Source organism: Cynocephalus volans, chromosome 4 (assembly GCF_027409185.1).
Source record: "Cynocephalus volans isolate mCynVol1 chromosome 4, mCynVol1.pri, whole genome shotgun sequence".
In the NCBI taxonomy this organism is placed as follows: Eukaryota; Metazoa; Chordata; class Mammalia; order Dermoptera; family Cynocephalidae; genus Cynocephalus; species Cynocephalus volans.
In genome coordinates, this window is record NC_084463.1 from 64,018,900 (window position 1) to 64,039,409 (window position 20,510).

Consider the following 20,510-nt stretch of genomic DNA (forward strand, 5'->3'; position numbering starts at 1 on the left):
CACATGTACAGTGAAGATACATAACAGTTCCATCATCCAAAATTTTTTTTTGCCTTTTCCAGAATTTCATATAAATGCAATCTTTCACTAACCATAATTCATTTGAGATTTATCCATGTTTTTGTGTATCAGTAGTTCATTAATTTTCATTGCTAAGTAGTATTCCATTGTATGGCTATACCACAGTTTACCCATTCACCAGTGGGAGAAATTTGTGTTGTTTCCAGTTTTTGTGGATATGAATAAAACTGTCATAAACATTCACTTACAGGTTTTTTTTTTTTTTTTTAAATTTTATTTTGTCGATATACATTGTAGCTGATTAATGCTCCCCATCACCAAAACCTCCCTCCCTTCTCCCTCCCCCTCTCCCCCCCAACCATGTCCTTTCTGTTTGTTTGTTGTATCAACTTCAAATAATTGTGGTTGTTATATCTTCTTCCCCCCCCCCCGGTTTGTGTGTGTATGTGTGTATGTGTGTGTGAATTTATATATTAATTTTTAGCTCCCTCCAATAAGTGAGAACATGTGTTATTTCTCTTTCTGTGCCTGACTTGTTTCACTTAATATAATTCTCTCGAGGTCCATCCATGTTGTTGCAAATGGCAGTATTTCATTCGTTTTTATAGCTGAGTAGTATTCCATTGTGTAGATGTACCACATTTTCCGTATCCACTCATCCGATGATGGGCATTTGGGCTGGTTCCAACTCTTGGCTATTGTAAAGAGTGCTGCGATGAACATTGGGGAACAGGTATACCTTCGACTTGATGATTTCCATTCCTCTGGGTATATTCCCAACAGTGGGATGGCTGGGTCGTATGGTAGATCTATGTGCAATTGTTTGAGGAACCTCCATACCATTTTCCATAGAGGCTGCACCATTTTGCAGTCCCACCAACAATGTATGAGAGTTCCTTTTTCTCCGCAGCCTCGCCAGCATTTATCGTTCAGAGTCTTTTGGATTTTAGCCATCCTAACTGGGGTTAGATGGTATCTCAATGTGGTTTTGATTTGCATTTCCCGGATGCTGAGTGATGTTGAGCATTTTTTCATATGTCTGTTGGCCATTTGTATATCTTCCTTAGAGAAATGCCTACTTAGCTCTTTTGCCCATTTTTTAATTGGGTTGCTTGTTTTCTTCTTGTAAAGTTGTTTGAGTTCCTTATATATTCTGGATATTAATCCTTTGTCAGATGTATATTTTTCAAATATTTTCTCCCACTCTGTTGGTTGTCTTTTAACTCTTTTAATTGTTTCTTTTGCTGTGCAGAAGCTTTTTAGTTTGATATAATCCCATTTGTTTATTTTTCCTTTGGTTGCCCGTGCTTTTGGGGTTGTATTCATGAAGTCTGTGCCCAGTCCTATTTCCTGAAGTGTTTCCCCTATGTTTTCTTTAAGAATTTTTATTGTCTCAGGGTGTATATTTAAATCCTTAATCCATTTTGAGTTGATTTTAGTATACGGTGAGAGGTATGGATCTAGTTTCATTCTCCTGCATATCGATATCCAGTTATCCCAGCACCACTTGCTGAAGAGGCAGGCCCTTCCCCAGTGAATAGGCTTGGTGCCTTTGTCAAAGATCAGATGGCAGTAAGTGTGTGGGTTGATTTCTGGATTCTCTATTCTATTCCATTGGTCAGTGTGTCTGTTTTTATGCCAGTACCATACTGTTTTGGTTATTATAGCTTTGTAGTATAGCTTAAAGTCAGGTAGTGTTATGCCTCCAGCTTTATTTTTTTTGCTGAGCATTGCTTTGGCTATTCGTGGTCTTTTATTGTTCCATATAAATGTCTGAATAGTTTTTTCCATTTCTGAGAAAAATGTCTTTGGAATTTTGATGGGGATTGCATTGAATTTGTATATCACTTTCGGTAGTATGGACATTTTCACTATGTTGATTCTTCCAATCCAAGAGCATGAAATATCTTTCCATCTTCTTGTATCCTCTCTAATTTCTCTCAGCAGTGGTTTGTAGTTCTCATTATAGAGATTTTTCACCTCCTTGGTTAACTCAATTCCTAAGTATTTTATTTTTTTGGTGGCTATTGTAAATGGGCAGGCTTTCTTGATTTCTCGTTCTGCATGTTCACTATTGGAGAAAAGAAATGCTACTGATTTTTGTGTGTTGTTTTTGTATCCTGCTACTGTGCTGAAATCATTTATCAATTCCAGCAGTTTTTTTGTAGAGGTTTTAGGCTGTTCGATATATAGGATCATGTCATCTGCAAACAGGGACAGTTTGACTTCATCCACTTACAGGTTTTTTGATGCTTATAACTTTTCACTTCTCTTGGGTAAATACCCAGGAGTGGAATGACTGGGGTTTATGGTAAGTAAATGATGAAATTCGTAAGAAACTTCCAAACTGTTCTCTAAAGTGTGCATTTTGTATTCACACCAACCATGTGTGAGAGTTCCACTTGCTCTGCATGTTTCTCAGCACTTTGTATTGTCAGATACTTTTCATTTTATCCTTTCTAACTGGTATGCAATGATATCTCATTGGGTTTTTAATATGCATTTCCTTAATGACTAATGGTATTAAGCATCTTTTTATATGTTTGATTTGCTGTGTCTGTATCTTTTTTGATGAAACGTCTATTCAAAGCATTTGCCCATTTTTTTATTGTTTTTTTGTTTTATTTTCTTAGTATTGATTTTAAGAGCTATGTATGTATTCTGCATAGAAACCTGTTATCAGATATTAGTGCAAAGTTTGTCTCCTGATCTAAGGCATGTCTTTTCATTTTGATAACAGTGTCTTTGCAGTAGATATTTTAACTTTGAAAAAGTCTAAATATCTTTTTTTTTCTTGTATAGATCATGCTTTTGGTGTAGTATCTAATAAATCTTTGCCTTAGGCAAGTACACAAAGATTTCCTTCTATAATTTTTATAATTTAAAGTTTTACATGTAGAGCTATGATCTATTTTGTGTTGATTTTTAATATGGTATGTGGTATGGGTCAAGGTTCTTTTTTTTGCATATGAATGTTGAATTTTTCCATCACCATTCATTGAAAGTCTAACTTTACATTGGATTTCATTATTTACCATCTCCATAATGATCTTATTCCATAAATTAACATATTTATGTTTATACTTATTGTTATTACTCAATCGCTTATGATTATTTCAACAAAATTCCTCAAAAGAGTTGTCAAGATTCTTTGTTTCTATTTCCTCTGTTGCCATTATCCATAGCAATAGTTAGCTAATGTAGATGATTATTGAAAATTGCCACCTCTCCAATGGTACTGAGTTTCTGAAAGGCATATCACTTATTCTATATATAGTATTACCATATATATGACCCCATATATTATTTTACATAAAATTCAGATAAATACTGGTGAATAAATAATAGAGGAAGAATACATGGAAAATTACACATTAACATAATTTTTTTTTTGCAAAATAATTGATTAGAATATTTGTGGAGTACAGAGTTAAATATCAGTACCTGTGTACAATATGTGATGTATGATCATTACAAACAAATTCATGTGTGTGTTAATATCAATTTCGAAGACTTCTTGCACTGGAATTTGCTGTCTGCTATGAAATTTAAAATGGTTTTATTATGGTTTTGTGGCAAGACAATGCAACAGCAGAGGGAATCTCATGATACGATAATTTTTGAATAATGGTCCTTGAATATGATTAAAGATAGTGTATTACTTCACATCAGGTACCATAAATTTATCTGCCATTTGTTTAGATTAAGTAACTAATGTATTTTCCTATTTCAAATACCCACATACACTTTATGTCACAGGTCCTTACACATATTGTTAATAATTTTGGAAAATCACATTATTTAAATGTAATTAAAGCTATTTAAGAGACAATATGAAATGAAACAACAACAAAAAAGAAAACAATATTATTTTAAACAAGAATAGCATTTTAGTCTTCTCAAGTGTTTTCAATTTATATTTGAAGGGTAATGTCACAAAGTGCCTTTCTATAATGGATGGTAATTTTTTTAAATAGGTTTTAATATATATAATTTATTTCACAATGATACAAATACAATTTTCATCAATTAAACTCTCAACTGTCCCATTTGACAACATATAAATTAAGACTTTGTGATAATTGATATCATTTCATTGTCACCAATAAAAATCAAAATATTGTAGAGACCAATATATCAGAAACAAAAATTACATTAAGGTTGCTTGCAGTCTAACTAGGCTGAGAAAAATAGGCTTAAAACATGAAGAAACATACAGGGAGAAAAGGTAGCGATGTTTGGTAGACCTCAAGACAGAAATCACTTCTGAAGAATGAACTTGAAGGAGATGACTCTCTAGTTAAGGAACATTTTCCACTTTTAAGTTGAATTTCCCTAAGCACCGAATCCTTACTACAGAAAATCCCTGGAAAATTCAGTTGCACCTTAGCTACACAGCCAAGGACATTATTTGTGTATGGAGAATCCCACTAGTCAAAGAACAAAAAAAAAGAAAGGAAATTCAAAAGAAGCATTCTCACGGAGAAATTTCTCTAGAGGCTATAAATCCCTCAATAAATACATGGTAAATAAATTTATTTGGAGTTACAAGACAGCTGCCAAATAAACCTTGTCCCTTGTGTGTCTTATGATATCTAAACATTCTTACAATGGAAATAACAGAAATATATTTGTACATCAATGTACAGTTCACAGAATACTTTTCATTTGTTTTGCTCATTTAATCTTCACCTTGTCCTTGAAGCATAGGTATTATTTGTGTTCCCACTTTGAACATGAGGAAACTGATGGAGTTTAAGTATAAAGGGATGGGGCTGGAGACAGAAAGAGAGGAGAAAGGAGAAAATAGACTCAGATAAGATTAATTTAAAGCCATGTTTTGGCAAGTCATAATGTGAAGAAAATAGTAAAGATTTTTTCTTCTATGGCTACAATATGACATTATACACATATCTTTAAAAAGTGGAAATATAAATTAGGTTTATAAATAAGTAATAAGTAGTCACCTAAACTATGTTCCCAATCCATTAAGTTCACTGTGCTGCTCCTACTACCAATTCTATTTTAACTTTATGGTAAGTAGTATTCTTCCTAGTGAGGTGGGGTTGGTAGAAGAGACAAAAGGAGCATTGCAGTGGCTTAACCTCATAAAAAAATGTAAGCTTCTGTGTTAAATGCCCTATTATGGGGAAAATAAAATGTTCTTGAGCTAAAAGAAAATGATTTCATTCTATTTTACATTTATCAGCACCACACTCTCCCAAGTGAGCCACGGGCCGGCCCTCTATTTTACATTTAGATTTCAGTGAATGAACATAATTTCAGTGAAGTGCAGACAGTTGTTCAGGTATGTTTAACAATTTATGACTTCAATAAAATGATGAGAAGGAACCCAAGAAAACAGTCACTGAGCGAACAAAGGGACTAAACAGAAGAAAATATGGAAAGAGAAGTGTTGAGATTTATTATAGGAACTGTAGTTTCTGGGAAGAAATTGGCTGTTTAAATTTATTCAGTAGACTGTAGTTAGTAGATCCTGTAGATCATAATAGACTATCTACTTAGTTCTGTGCAGACTATTATGGAATAAGTAAATGAAATACATTTTAAACCTCTTCATAGTTTAGCAGCTGCCATGTACATGAATGACTATAATACAACATGACATTCTAAACTAAATTCTGCAAAGCAATCATTCCATATTCAACACTGAAAAGGCTAAGGAGGTTGGGTTACCCCAGGTGTTATGATTAGGTTTCTTTCCTCAAGTCAGAAAAGACATGCTGGGAAAGCATGTACGTTCATGTTTTCTAGGGTGTTCAGGTCAATCCCCTCCCTTGCAGACCCCTCAAGATAACATTACTTTGTAATCCACTGAACTATTATTTTTTTGGTCTCAAGAGTGTTACAGACTATGGATAGACATTTGGCTGATAAAATTTGAAAATAATACTTGGAATACAATGCTCTTATTTGTGTACAGATTTTAACTATAATTTTTTAAAGGGCTAGTTGGTTATCCATGCTTTTTCAGTTCAACCTCTAAATTTTTAACCATCAGGCTTCTTGGGTAACTCAGATCCAAAATGCCTGGCTAATCTTAAAAATGGTTTGCTCTACAACCACCAGTGTACATGAGGAAGGTTTTGATAACTGTTGGAACAGGCAGCCTAAGGCAACTGGATTCCATTCTACTATTGGAAATTCTGAGACCGCATGAGAGAAGCTGTAATTCTCCTTGAGGACCAGAAGGGCTCTGGAACAAATCCACCTGCTCATCTTTGACATTAATATCATTAATATATGTCAAACCTTACCTGGAGTATGAGACATTTTACTTGTTAATTCCCTTTTTGATAAAGCTTCCTCCTCTTTCTTCTCTACTGTCCCGAGAAGACTAAACACTGAAATAAAACATGTTTATTTTATGTACACTGTGTGAATCTGTGTTTCTGTGTAAAAAGTCTTTGAAGCTTTACATCCAGACTAGAAAATAAGTTTCTAACCAGGTTAATATAGCTAGTGTCAGGAAATCAGGCATACCAATTAAGGGAGATTTGCAAAGAGACACAAGCAATCAAGAAATTATTGCGTGTTTGTAAATGGTGGAGGGCGACAGAAAATGCCAATATGGTAACTGGATGGAGGAGTTACTGAGTGTTGTGATTGTAGTATTATATTCTATGGTAATCATACTCATGAAGATTTGAGTAAAAACTATGCTGTGAAAGAAAGCAGGATCACACTTGAATAGTGAGGTCACACTCTGCACCAGCATCCTAAAAATGAGGCAATTACCCCAGGCAGGAGTGCAGATCTCAAAGGGAAGGCTCAAAGGGGTAGTAGAGAATAATAGCCCCTTATTCTCTCTTAGCTTTGACAGTGAAGCGGCCAAGATATTTTGAAAAGAGATCCTGAGTACTAAGTACAATGTTGTCCTTCAAACCTGTAATTAATAAGTCCATCTCTTTGATCAAAATAGAGTCTCCTTGTCATGACGAAAGAGGTGCTTTTCCTACAGTCACTCAGCAATATTCTTAGGGCAGCTACTGAAGAAATTAGCACAGTGGTCAGAAACTTTGAGATGAGAAATCAGTGATGAGGGAATCTGAGAGCATGGATAAAGAAAAATTATAGGTGAGGAAAGGGAAAAGACAAAAGCTAGCTGCTCTCTTTTTTCATACTCCAAATATTTTAACATATCTCTAGTTTCATGTTCCACACAGCATAATAACTTGTGTGCATGTCTCTCTTCCTCATTGGAACTAGAGCTTCATGAGTGCTTCATCTTTGTATGCTTAGTTCCTGCAACAGGGCCTGTTACTTGGAAGACTCTCAGTAATCAGTTATGTCAGTGAAGGAATAAACAGTGCTGGAAACTAAAGCACTTTTCTCTCTACTTAGGGATGAAATCACATATTTGCAACCATGGTTATTTGCATAATTGTCATTGTATTGAGGTAGAAAATAAACTTCACTGAGGTATAATATTAATAAGTATACAGAAAACTGATACTACAGAAAGAACTAATAACTTCCCTGTTTGATGGTGATCCCTTAAGTTAGAAGAACTTGAATAGTTTGGTATCTCATATATAGACCTTAAGAATATTCCTTCAGATTCTAATTTGCCATTTGAATCATGGAATTTCTTCACAAATTTAAGACAAGTAATTATCTTCAGGAAAATAAGATATTTGTTTTGTTTTGTTTTTAGGGGACAAATTAAATGGGCTTTATCAACATGATAGAAAGACTATATTTTCTACAATACTATACTTAAAGTACTTTCTGACATATTCTCCTAAGGTGGAATAAAGCAGTGTAGCTGTGCAATGGGGTAATTATCTAAATATGTAATGAGGTAATTGCTATCTAATATGTAGAAAAAAAACCCCTGCTTTAAAATGTATCAGCTAGCAATGGTCTTTCGGCCACTCATTCCATACTAGACTCTTTTTCATGTGTTTCTCTGTCTCTGAATGACCCCGCTGCCCATCACCTTTCTTCTGGCTGAAGAGGATGAGTCACAAAGGAACTTTCAGTGCCCGGTGCATTTCAGATCTATTCTCATTTTCAATGCCTAATTCTGTGTGGAAAGATGTAATTTAAATTCAATTTTAGGGTAATTTTAATAGAACATTTGCATAATACAATTCTTGCTTCTTGTAATTCAAATCTGCTTATTCCAAATAGGCTTCTCCGCGGACACACTTCTACTGTGCATCAAATTCTAATACACTTGGCTTACCTGGGATGAGAGCAGGGAGGCAAAATGCAGCAAAGCCTATGGGAAGAAGGCTGAGGTGGGATTTCATGAAGCTATTAATTAACAATACTAGAAGACCTTGAATTTTCACAGAATTACACAGTGCTAAAACAAGAATACCTGTTAAGTAATCAATCCATTTTAGTCTCTTTTGGGCAACTTCAGGCTCAGACAAGCTACCTCAGGCAATATGTTCTCATTTGAGACGGTGATATCATTCACAAATTTTATCCTAGAATTTGGTAAAAACAAACAGAATTGAAAATGGGTATGCCCCCAGGATGAATCTGGCCCTCACATCATGGGCACAAGGGGTGACAATTAGCCTTGTATCTCATGAATATTCTTAATAAATAAAAAAACAAGCAAACAAAAAAGGGTTTTTTTTTTTTTTTCGTTTTTCCTATCTGATGGCCTTAACTACTGCTACCAGCTCTTGTCTCCTTCTTTTGTTCATTTGTGTTTGATTGGGTGGTTGGATTTTTTTTTATCATAAATTATTTTACCTATTTTCTTAAATATCTCTCCTCTTCCATAAGCCCTTTATGTAAATTATTCTGAGAAGGTAGAAGAAATTCTAGCATGCTCAAAAATGTTTACTTCTCACTCACATTAGAGAGAAATGTTTTAGAAATACAACCACAGTAGCTGTTACCATATCAAGAAATGTAACTGTGTATAATGATATTTATAACATTATTATTTATATTTCATATAAAGCTCTCTTTTTCTCACTCCATGGGTATGCAAATACAAACCGTCTTTACAACTCTTGGTCTTCTATTAAGATCTAGTTAGTTAACCAATTTTCATCTTGAGTTCACATTTCTATATCATTTCTACATATTCTGCCCACACAAATTTAAGTGGATGGCTTTAAAGAGACTTATAACTTCAAGATGACAACTAGTACAAAAGAGTAATTATGTCACAATAATTCTTTTCCTAAAATAGTCTCCTAGCTTGATTCCTTAATTCAGATTTGTCACCTATTCAAAACATTTTTCATGCTGCTGCTAAAGTTAACTTTCTAAAGTAACTCTTATGATTCTCCACTACCCACATCCAGCCTGTGATGGAACACCACTGCCTTCAAGATTTCTCATTGTGAGAACTCTCCAAGATCTAAGGATGGACCCATTATGACCCATATCATGAAGCAAACTTCAGCCTCCATTCCTTTACTCATGGTGATCTCCCGAATGAGTACTACTGTGCCCCCATTTATTCTTTGCTTATTTTAATACATGGTTTCTTTAACAACCTACCTCATCTGTGAGCTCATCTTTGGAAGCCATCTATAATCAAACAATCATAAATATTTTTACCTTTATGTTTCCAGAACATGTCATTTATCCATTTATTTGGCATGCATATCAATCTGCCTTCTGTCAAAAGTAATTGCTTCTTTTTTTAAACTTACCTCATTAGTTTGTATGTTCCTTAAGGGCTAGCACTGGTGTCTATTCCAATCTCCTCCCCAAAGTCCCTCGCGACTAACATCCAGCATAAATACATGCTTTATAAATCTACATTGATTTAAATTGAATTTCTAAAACTCATTAACATAAATGAGTAATTTCAGTACCTTCAGCCTTCACTATCTGCAGCAGCTTTTATAGTTATGTTTTCCCAGGTCAGTGACACCTCATTCAATTTCTCCCAGACCTTTTGACCTATGGTTTAGGAATTTAGTCTCTGGTGTGTTACATTTTTGCCTGATCAATTTTGTGCCTATAATGATTTAATTAAATTATTGATTATTCACTGGTCTCTATGTCTTCATGCATTTAATAGCTTGTTCTATTAATATGTGTTTGAGTACTGTTTCTGCAGCAAGCATTTCAAAATAAGTGGGACAGAAAAATAAAAAATGATTCAATCTTAAGCAAAATGACTTTTTCATCTTCCTAAAATGTATTTGATTTCCTTGGTAATTTTTTTTCAGAATGAATCTGGCCAATGTGCATTGCTTCTTAGTATCCTTTAAACTTCGCCACTCAATATGTCACCCAATTTTGTATTTATAGCCTATGTCCATGTAGCCAGTCTCTGAAAAAAGAAAAGGAAAAGAAAAACACAGCAAGTAGGTTGATTTAAGGAGGCTTATATACACAATGGGGCAATCGAGAAACAAAAGAGAAGATTCAACAAGAAGATGGTAACACTAGGCAGCTTGCCCACTGAGAACCTTCTTAATTAGCATTATTACCCCCAATGAAATTAGCATACTACCTCATGTGTAGGCACTCTGCCATCTAACAGATGGGTCTGCACACAAGATGCCAAGAAACCATATATGAACATCAAACATGGCTCTTAACCATGTTATTTGCAGCTTATAGTATTTAAATGACTGTTGTCCTGCAATGCCATGGTTGAAATTGTGGAGAAGAGCAAATACATCAATTACAACCATAGCAATTGTCAGTGACCAAACAAGATGAATTCCCATTTCAACATATTTCTTTGGGTGTTATTTTGAATTTCAGCTAACAGAAAGCTATAAAGGTTTAATGCTCTGATAACAAGTACAGAGAATGTAGAAATATATGCATAAACATTGGCAAATAGACTAAAGTCATCTTCTAAAGACTAAATAGACTAAAGTCAGCTTCTAAAAGCTGATCAGAATTTTCTAGAGGCCAATGAGAATTTTCTTCTGAAAATAGAGTTTCTACTGAAATCATGGCTATATAAAAAGACGACTTCCTGACAGTCTATATCACTGTAATTTGAAAAGACTGATTTCCAGTATTAATTAAAATTTTAAATTAAATTTTGACCATCAGAATAAATTACAATTTTTCAAAAAAAATATCGTATGTCAGCCATATAGCCAACTATGTTTCTCATAGCCTTAAATTGATAACCATGTATATCAAACAAAAAATAAAAGTAAATTGATAATAATAAAACACCTGCATCTATTATGTTCACAGAAGTATGCTGAGCTCTGAGATGAACACAGAAACAAGTAAGGCAACTGGCCTATCCAATCTGGACTTTCTATGCAATCGTGAGGAGCATACATAATAAGAGCTATATTTGAAATTTTATAATTCTTTGCTAAAAGATGTTTATATAGTTCAAGGCATCAGAAATGACCCTTGAAAGAGGTAACATTTGAAATAGGCTGAGAAGAATGGGTAGAATTTCCAACAGTTGAATACGGTTTACAGCGTCATTAAACCCTAGCATGGGGCCAATAAAAGGAGTGAGTGAGTCAATGGCTCTCATAGTGGACATGTAATTTAAATGACTTCTGCACAGCTTTCTCTAACTTGTTATAGTATTTTTTCGATTATTCAAAAAATTTTCTCTGGTGGATTCCCTGGCAAGGATCTCATTGCTCATGCCTAGTGAGGCAGGCACTGCCTCTAGCTGTAAGGATACTAGTGAAAACTTGTCTGCTCAGGGAGATCTAGCCGAAAGGAAGCCCAACCATTGAGGGCCCACTATACCAGCTTCTCAATGGAAGATGCCTGAGGGACTTCCAGGGCCACTTCCAACAGAACTACCTTGTTGATTTTGCTTTTCTAATTTTTCAGGATTATATACTTCTCCCACTCCCATGGAAAACTGACTATTTCCCCTCTCAGCTCAGCATAATCCAGACTAGGAATTTAAACTTTTTAAATGTATTAATTGGTCCAAATTATCTATTTTTTGCCTCCTCATTCTTTCACTACATCAATCCCATTCAGGACCAGAGTCTTCCTTTCCCACAAGCCCCATAACCAACAATCTGTCTTCTGGTTCTTTCCATCCTTGACTTTTCTTGCCTTCTTGATTTAATAAACTTCTGCTCTGGAGAGGAAACTGGTTGGCCCTTATCAGGAGGCATATAAACTTTAATGACACTCTTAGCTAACATTAAAGCTATCAAATTTGCTTTAATAATCGGAGTGTCTTTAAGTGTAAATGTCTCCCAGTTGGTATCTATCCTCTGTGTTGAAGAGAAACAATGGAATAGATTAAAATGCAATCTCTTTTCTAAATGCCAGTGTAGAATTAAACTGCCAGGCCCTAGTGAAAATTTTAAAATAACTGCTCAGCAGAGATTCACATATTGTATGGTTGAATAATAGGAAATGTTAAACAAAATGCCTGGCTCGCAGTAGGCACCCAGTAAATATTTAAAGAACTAGTAAATGAATACCTCTCTTTTCATATTCTTATTGTAGACCAATATAAACTCTGTTGCCAGCTCAGTGAAATTGTTCCTGATCCCAAGACAGAATTATTATTTATAATTTATATTTACAACTTACAAATTATATTTTCTAAGTAATATACTATACATATAGATTCTTTGCAAAAACACAGTGTTCAACTTTGAACTTCCTGTAGTAAGTAGACATGAGCAAATATTAGACACTAAAAACAGGCTTATTTTTTATTAATTTATTCAATAAATATTAATTAGCTACTCTATCAGTCAGGATTAGTAAAATTATGTGGCAATAATAAACAATCTGAAAACTCAGGACTTAAAAATATAAAGTATACCTATTAATCATACTGTATGATTATGTCCATTGTGGGTTTATAAGAAGTCTCTGCTCATTGTGGTTACCCATTGATTTAGTTTGACACAGATTTTATCTTAACTTATTCTTCCATAACCATAGATGCAGAGAAAAGAGAGACAGTGATGAACCAACCCACTAGTTTTTAAAGCTGTTTTATGAAGTGACACATGTCACATCTGCCAAATGTGTCATATAGTACAAAGTGCTACATAAATTTTTTAAAGACTGTTATAAAAAATCCAAAGAAATGTGCCTCTAGTGATGAAGGTGGGAATAGCAAAGACTGGAGAGAAAAAAACTGGGGGACCTCTGATCTAATAAGTATAAAGTTAAATACCTAGTCTGATTGTTAATCATTAGGTCTAATTATTTTTTCTAGTCTTTTTAAAAAAATTTAAGCTCTCTTTTTAATTTGGTTATGGTTCTTTAATAAGAGCTGTTGATTTCTTCTGGACCCCAAAAAGTATCTATAAATTTATCTTCAGGTCTACAAACTGAGTGGAGTAGTAAAATTGGCCTTAGACAGTGCTGTTCATTGTCAATCTTGGCAAAGGCATTATCATGTACTGGGAATATCACAGATTTTGTAGACAAATTGATCTGGTTTGAAATACAGGCTCTGTTGCTCATTACCAAATTTTTCACTGAGCCTCAAATCTTTTCTTCAAAATGGAGATAATGCCACCCATGTCATAAAATTATTATAGTGTTAAAAAAAATTTTTAAAGTAATGCAACACCATATGATAAGTGCCTTGCACAGAGGTTCTTCCTCAGTCCTCTGGTGATCCATGTTTCTTTCTTTCTGCTATGTATTACCTTCAAAGCATATGATATATTCCATCTTTATCTATAATTCCTAATTTTCTATAAAATATAAAAGTTCCAACTATCTACCTCAGTAAATGTTTAGTTAGTCTAAAAACAGTCCCACTAAACTATAACTGATAACTAGACTTAGCATGTCATCCCTGTCTAAGGTAATTTGAATTTTGAAATGGAATAAGTATTGAAGTAAATAATCACGCTTAATTGTATGTAAGCACTATACTCTGAGTTTCTTAACTTTCAACTTGTGTGCCTGTAAGCTAATCACTATGCTTGGGGAAGTTATTGCCCATTCTAACCTGCAAGAATTTTGTTTGTTTGTTTTGTTGCAATTGTCACTTTTAACTTTTACAAAGGGACTTTTTTTTTTTTTAATCTTAGAAAAAAGTCCCTACCAGCCCTAACATTCTACAGTTCTTATTGTGGAATTTCAAGTATAAATAAATTTTAAAATGACAATAATATTTACTAAATGCAAGAAATTGAGCTATGTTCTCGAAGAATCTTTAATTCTCAAATAATTTCTAAGAGTTCTTACTATTCTCCCTGTTTTACAAATAAGGACTTTGAGGCTCAGCAAGAGTTAAGAGACCTGCCTCAGGTTGGATGGCTGACAAGTGGATAGGCCAGACTTTAAGCTCTCACCCACCTGATTCTGAAGCCCTTTTTCTTTTAACCAGAGAACACCACTGCAATGGAAAGGCATTTCTTGCTACCCATGAAATTACAACATAAAGGAGGCTGCTATTAGGAAGGTTGTTGTTTGTTTTGTTGCAGTTGTTTTTATACATGTAGCTCCTAGAGAAAAAGACATACATAATTTGCTTATAAAGTTTGAGCACATAAAAACAAATTCAGCAGTCAAATATGTTTTCAATAAATCTGCAATAGAGTGGAAGGCAGGGAAAGGGGGAGGAAGAGAGGAAGAAAAGAAGGAGTGAAGAAAGGAGAAAGGAAGAAAGTATTTTATTTCTTACCCATTATGAACTTTAGATCTTGCATGAGACTGGAATGATAGCTATCTTGATATATCTTTATAGACAGCTATTTTTGACCATAAAAAAATAAGATACTGTAAATTTAAACTTTATTTTGAAAGCTCTTTAAATTTTTTTCAATGTTAATGTCATTCCCCATTCAATTCTGTGACATCACATGCAAGAAGGTATTTTATGCTGAAGAGGAGGAAAAATTTTTTTTATCCTCATATTATGTACCTGGCCTCTGCAAATTCAACAGGCAAAATGCACGTTAAAAGAAGAAAAGGCATACACATTTTATTTTTAATTTTATGTACACAGGGCTCCACAGAGTAGAAGTGAAACCCCCCAAAAGTGGTTAAACTCAGAGATTATATACCATTTTAACAAAAGACAATAAATTGTAGAAAGGTGAATATGAAATGTACAGTTAACACAGCTTGTTTAGTAAGGTCTCTTATGCAGAATTACTTAAGTGCTGTGTCCAGTCTTCCTGATATGAAAGAAAAGAACACTTTTATAAATGGAAATTTTGTCGCCTTTACAATGGGAAATCTATACCCTTCTCTTAGGCAGAATTGCCTTCAGCTCAAATTTATCCTATGCAAAAGTGGCACATTTTGGACTGGCATATTCTGATCCCGTTCTATGCCAATAAGATTTTTTGAATATTTAAAAGAGCAATAAAGTTTATTAGAAAATCTAGTGAAAACAGGTGTGAGGAAGAACATTTTGTATGTTTTTGGTTGCCATGTTGGATATACACTTTGTATATCAAAATTTATTTAAAGTTACATATCCTTTGACCTAGCAATCCCACTTCCTGGAATATATTCAGAAGCAATAATAAGACACATGTACAAAAGTGTGTTTCTATGTTTATTAATCAAAGTCAACTCCATAATAATAATACAATTAAGAAAACAAACCTAAATGTCCATCTATAGGTGAATGAATATGTAAATTATTGCAGCCAAGCTATTAAACAGGCATTTATAACTTAGATGTGTATTTACTGGCATGATCAGATGCCACTGACATACTATTGAGTGAAAACATTGATTGTAGAATACATAAGAACATGAAATTTTTATAAATAATATCTTTCTATGTTATTATTCATAAGGATACATCTACAATCACCAAAATACTAACAGCAGCAATTTCCAGTTTATTTTTGCTTTATGTATTATGCTATTTTTATGCTATTTCAGTTTTTACAATTCATGTGTCATTTTATTATTGGAAAAAATAAAACTATTATTATCTAGAAAAAAGTTCATGCTTTAAAATATTAGGAAATATGAAAAAGTTACTATGAATTTTTAATGAAATGAACCTCGGGAGATTTGAAAATGTTTGGGTGTAAATAGCTTAGCTTAGCTATGTTCTCAATATTAGTAAGGACTTTAAATATTCCTACAGCCTTATAACTGCAACTCTGAAAAATAGGTCAATTACATAATTCATGCCCATAGAGAGTGGGAGAGTGTCAGAACAAGGCAAAAAATATCTTGAACCTAACTTCATTTTCTTTTCCAGTGTGTTTGTGGAATATCAAATAAAATCACATCACTTGGAGCAGTAAATATTTACTATTAAATGAAAGTCTAATACGATGTTTTCCAAGGCTATTCTTCAACTGGGAAAATTTTTATCTTGTGTTGTCTTTTGAAAAACTTGATTTTGCTGTAATGAAAATTGTTCAATAAATTTAAGTACTTTTGGATTGCATGTAAGAAATATGAAAATAATGGCAACAGCATCAAATAGTTACACAAAGTTTTAATTATAAGAGGAGAATTATTTGAGTGTTTCAATATAACTTTGTTTATAAACGTACCTACTGGAAAGTCCAAGGTATTTGTTCTGCAACTCCAGAGCAGTACCATTGCTTTCCCTGTTGTTTTTACCTAATAGGATGAAAATTCAGCATAAAGTCCCAAGCACAAATTGCCCAGTCCTCAGAAATGCTCAGCATACCCAATTTTACTTTTTTTTAAACAAAATTAAATTTTTATAAAGATATAAGCATAAATATCAATATCATACTTTTTAGAACCACAGAAATAAATGCTAAGAGGAACCGTGGAAAGTGTCAGAAACTTATAGTAAATGAGGTGTCAATATAATGTATACATCTCAGAAGAAAAATAACTTTTTGCCATTTTAAAATGCCTCAATATCTTCCATAATATCCTCTAAGTTATTTTTCTAAAAGAAAGTAATCTCTGTCCTTATCTAGTCATATCAGCACCTCCAGATTTTTCTTTTTGAAATGTTACCTGTGTCGCCTGATCTCCCTGTCTTGAGACTTGTACGTAGTGCTGTTTGAGCCAATCTTCCCATGCATGAATTGGCTGCTGTCAACCAGTTCCTTGTGGAATGAGTCATTGGTTTTCTCCACTTCCTCCTTTAATATAAGACTCTCATTGGTTTCCATTACTGTGTTTTGTCCATTCAGGAAGAATATATTATCTGTCTGAAATTTAGGGCTTCTTCATTTTTCCTTCATATTTTATGCCTATATCTTGAAACTATTTGGGGTATAATTCATTTTAACTCGGAGACGTATATTTACTTAAATTGTAATTAGTCATTTATTAACTTCATCTATTATTGCTCATACACAGTTTAACTGATATTTATCCCCCCCTCAAAAAAACTTTATTTTTAAAAGAACACAGATCTTCTGAGCAATTTTAAATAGATTCAAAGTACTGTACAGTTTAAAAATTAAATAGTATTTTCCTCAAAATGAATTTAAGATGTTGTCCTAGTCTCAAGAGAACTTTATTAAAGGCAACCTATTTCCTGTACATCACATGTCATCTAATTGCAGAATCAATCTCTGCTTGTGGCTTAAAGAGACTAGGCTCCCCAAAAATATATCTTAAAAAATTATTGTAAAATGTTGGAGCTTTATATTCATCAGGAAGCATTTCTGAGCACTTTTTATATTGTGGTATAAATTATCAAACCAACACCATGCAGGGTAATAGTGCTTTAGCATACAAATTTCATGTTATTATAACACTGTAAGGTATTATTGTTGAGTATTAATTTTGTCAGTAAAGATGAAAAAATTGACACCAAATAAAATCAGGAAGATCCCAAGTCATCCGGTGCAAACGGCACTGCTAGATCTTTTAACATAAAACCAGCTATGTTTCCACTGTGTCAATATGACGTATACGAGCTAATCTTAAAGAGTCACCCATGATGAGAATTTAGTTGCAAATATTCGGATGATACTTTATTCAACCAATATTTAAACTATAACTCACTGTCACTGTGTTACAGAATTTAATTGTAGGATCCCTTGATGTGTGCCCAACACAGCTCAACTACCCTGAGCTACTTAATTTCTTTATTCTTCATTCATTTAGGATGTAGAGAGTATCTATATGTTTAAACATTTAAAAAGAGAGCTAGTTTTCTAATATAACCAGCCTCGTAATCCCTTCATAGGATGAGCCCTTCAAAGATTACATCTTTTTCTAGTAGGTCTCAACTCCAGGATCATTTTCATTGGGCACTATAGTAGTCTATGAGTTCTTAACCCAGTGATGAACTTGGACAGCAGAAGGGATGGTATTTAATCTCTTAAAATATAGAGAAATTTTGTGTATACATGAATGAATATGTGCATTTTCCTGGGAAGAGGGTCCACAGATTTTAATAATTCTCAAGGAAAAGTTACCTCCTTATCATTCCACAAAACACTTAATTCCATCTAAAGTGCAAGCTACTGTTCACCAAGGTAGGAATATTGAGGGGCTAGAGAGGAAGGGGTTTTTAAGAATCTGAAAAATGGAAAGAGAAGAAATATAATAATGAATAAAAGAAGGAAGGTGAGAACTAACATTTTTCACTCATCAAATCATTGCTTGAGCATATACTGTGTGAAATATCTTACCTTACATATAGGACACTTAAAAATATGCAAATTATTTTCACAAACATTGTTTAATTTAATAATAATTAACATTTTTAAATTAAATATTTACTAATGAATAGGATATTTTAATATGATTTTATCAGCATAACCAGTTTCAGAAGTGATACAGGAAAACATTAATCTTGACAATGACTAAAGTCCCAAAAGTGAGTTAAAAATGAGTTTCTTAAAACTGGATTCTGGTAAACAACTCTCAGAGGTAGAAGGTACAGCTGTGCATTTATGTGTGAATTCACTACATAAGCTAATTTTAGGTTGTACTTATCATTAATGATGGTATATCTTTGTTCTCATTTTTTTATTCTATATTATCTGTGATTCCTGCTGTGACAGTTCAATTCTTTTCAAATTTACCACAGTCAAAAAGTTGAAAATTACACATGTATATAAATTTGTTTCAAGAAGTTTTGAAAATTAATTTAGGTGATGACAGAAAGCTTACTTCTGACTTTTGACAAGTTTATGTTGGACCACAGCCAAAAAAGATTTTCAAAGTGCAAATATCGGTATTTTGTATATATCCAAGGAAGCAACTTTTATCACATTTCATGATATCCTCAATACACTGGGAATAAATGATAAATTAATTATTATTTTACATTATTGTTACTATACTTTTTATTACTGATTGATCCTACATTTTAATAAACAGCAGAATAGTAACCTAAAAGACTTAAATCTCCCTTCTTGTCATGTTTCATCTGGAAAGCTTAGCCAATGGTAGGGCTAGTTTCGCTCAACATTGTACATGTTTGTTTAGCTGTTGGTTTTGCCCACCAGGTTGAACACTACTTGAGGGTAATATGAGTATTATTAGGTCTTACATTCTCAGCATCTCAGCTCGGGACATTACGGACATAAGGGAGGCAGTGGCAGCCAGTGGTGCCACTGTCACCCTTACAAGGTAACCTCCCTGCTGCCAAGGACACTGCAGATGCCAGGGAGGCAGTTGCAGCCATTCACATCACTGCCACCAACCTGAGGTAACCACACTGCCCCTACAGACACAGTAGCTGCACAGGCTTCCACTGTGGACAACATAGCCAAGTGGGTGGCTGCAGAAACTGCCACTGCTGCAATCACCACTACCACTGGCACCACCACGCAGCGATCATCACTGAGCAAGCAGCCCCCACCAACGGAGCCACTGCTGCTATGCAGGCATCCTGCCAAAACCACCTCCACAACCACTGCCATTGCAGGGAGGCTTGTTACCATAGCAGCAGCTGCAGCAACCACTGCCACTATGCAGGCAGACTGCCAACCACTCTGCCACACTGACACAAGGAGGGCCACCAGTGGAGTCCAGGGAAGGAGAATATTAGAAGAAGCAACTGCTCTACCAGATGACCAGACATCAATGCAGAGGCACTAGAAATACAAAAAAAGAAGAAAATATGATTCCAGTAAAGGAAAATAATAACCCTCAAGTACCAGGTCCCATAGAGCAGGAAATCCTTGAAACGACTGAAAAGGAATTCCAACTAAAAATCTTAAGGAAATTCAGTGAGATACAGGAAGATACAGTTAGACAACACAATGAACTGATCAAAACTATCCAGCATACAGGGAGGAAATTTGCAAAGAGAATAATACTTTATAAAAGAATGTAGCCGAACTCATGGAACTGAAGGAGTCATTCAATGAAATAAAAAACACAACTGAGAGTTTAAGCTGTAGGCTAGAAAAAGCAGAAGAAAGAATTTCTGATCTTAAAGGCAGTCTCTTCAAAATTACTCAGGCAGACTAAAAAAAGAAAAAAGTAATTTTTAAAAATGAAGAAACTCTAAGAGAAATAGCAGGCAGCCTTAAGCACACAAACATCAGAATCCTGGGTATTCCTGAAGGGGAGGAAAAAGGAAAAGGTATTGAGAACATATTCAATGAGATAATAGCAGAAAACTTCCCAGGTATAAAGAGAGACACAGATCTTCATATTCAGGAGGCTCAAAGATC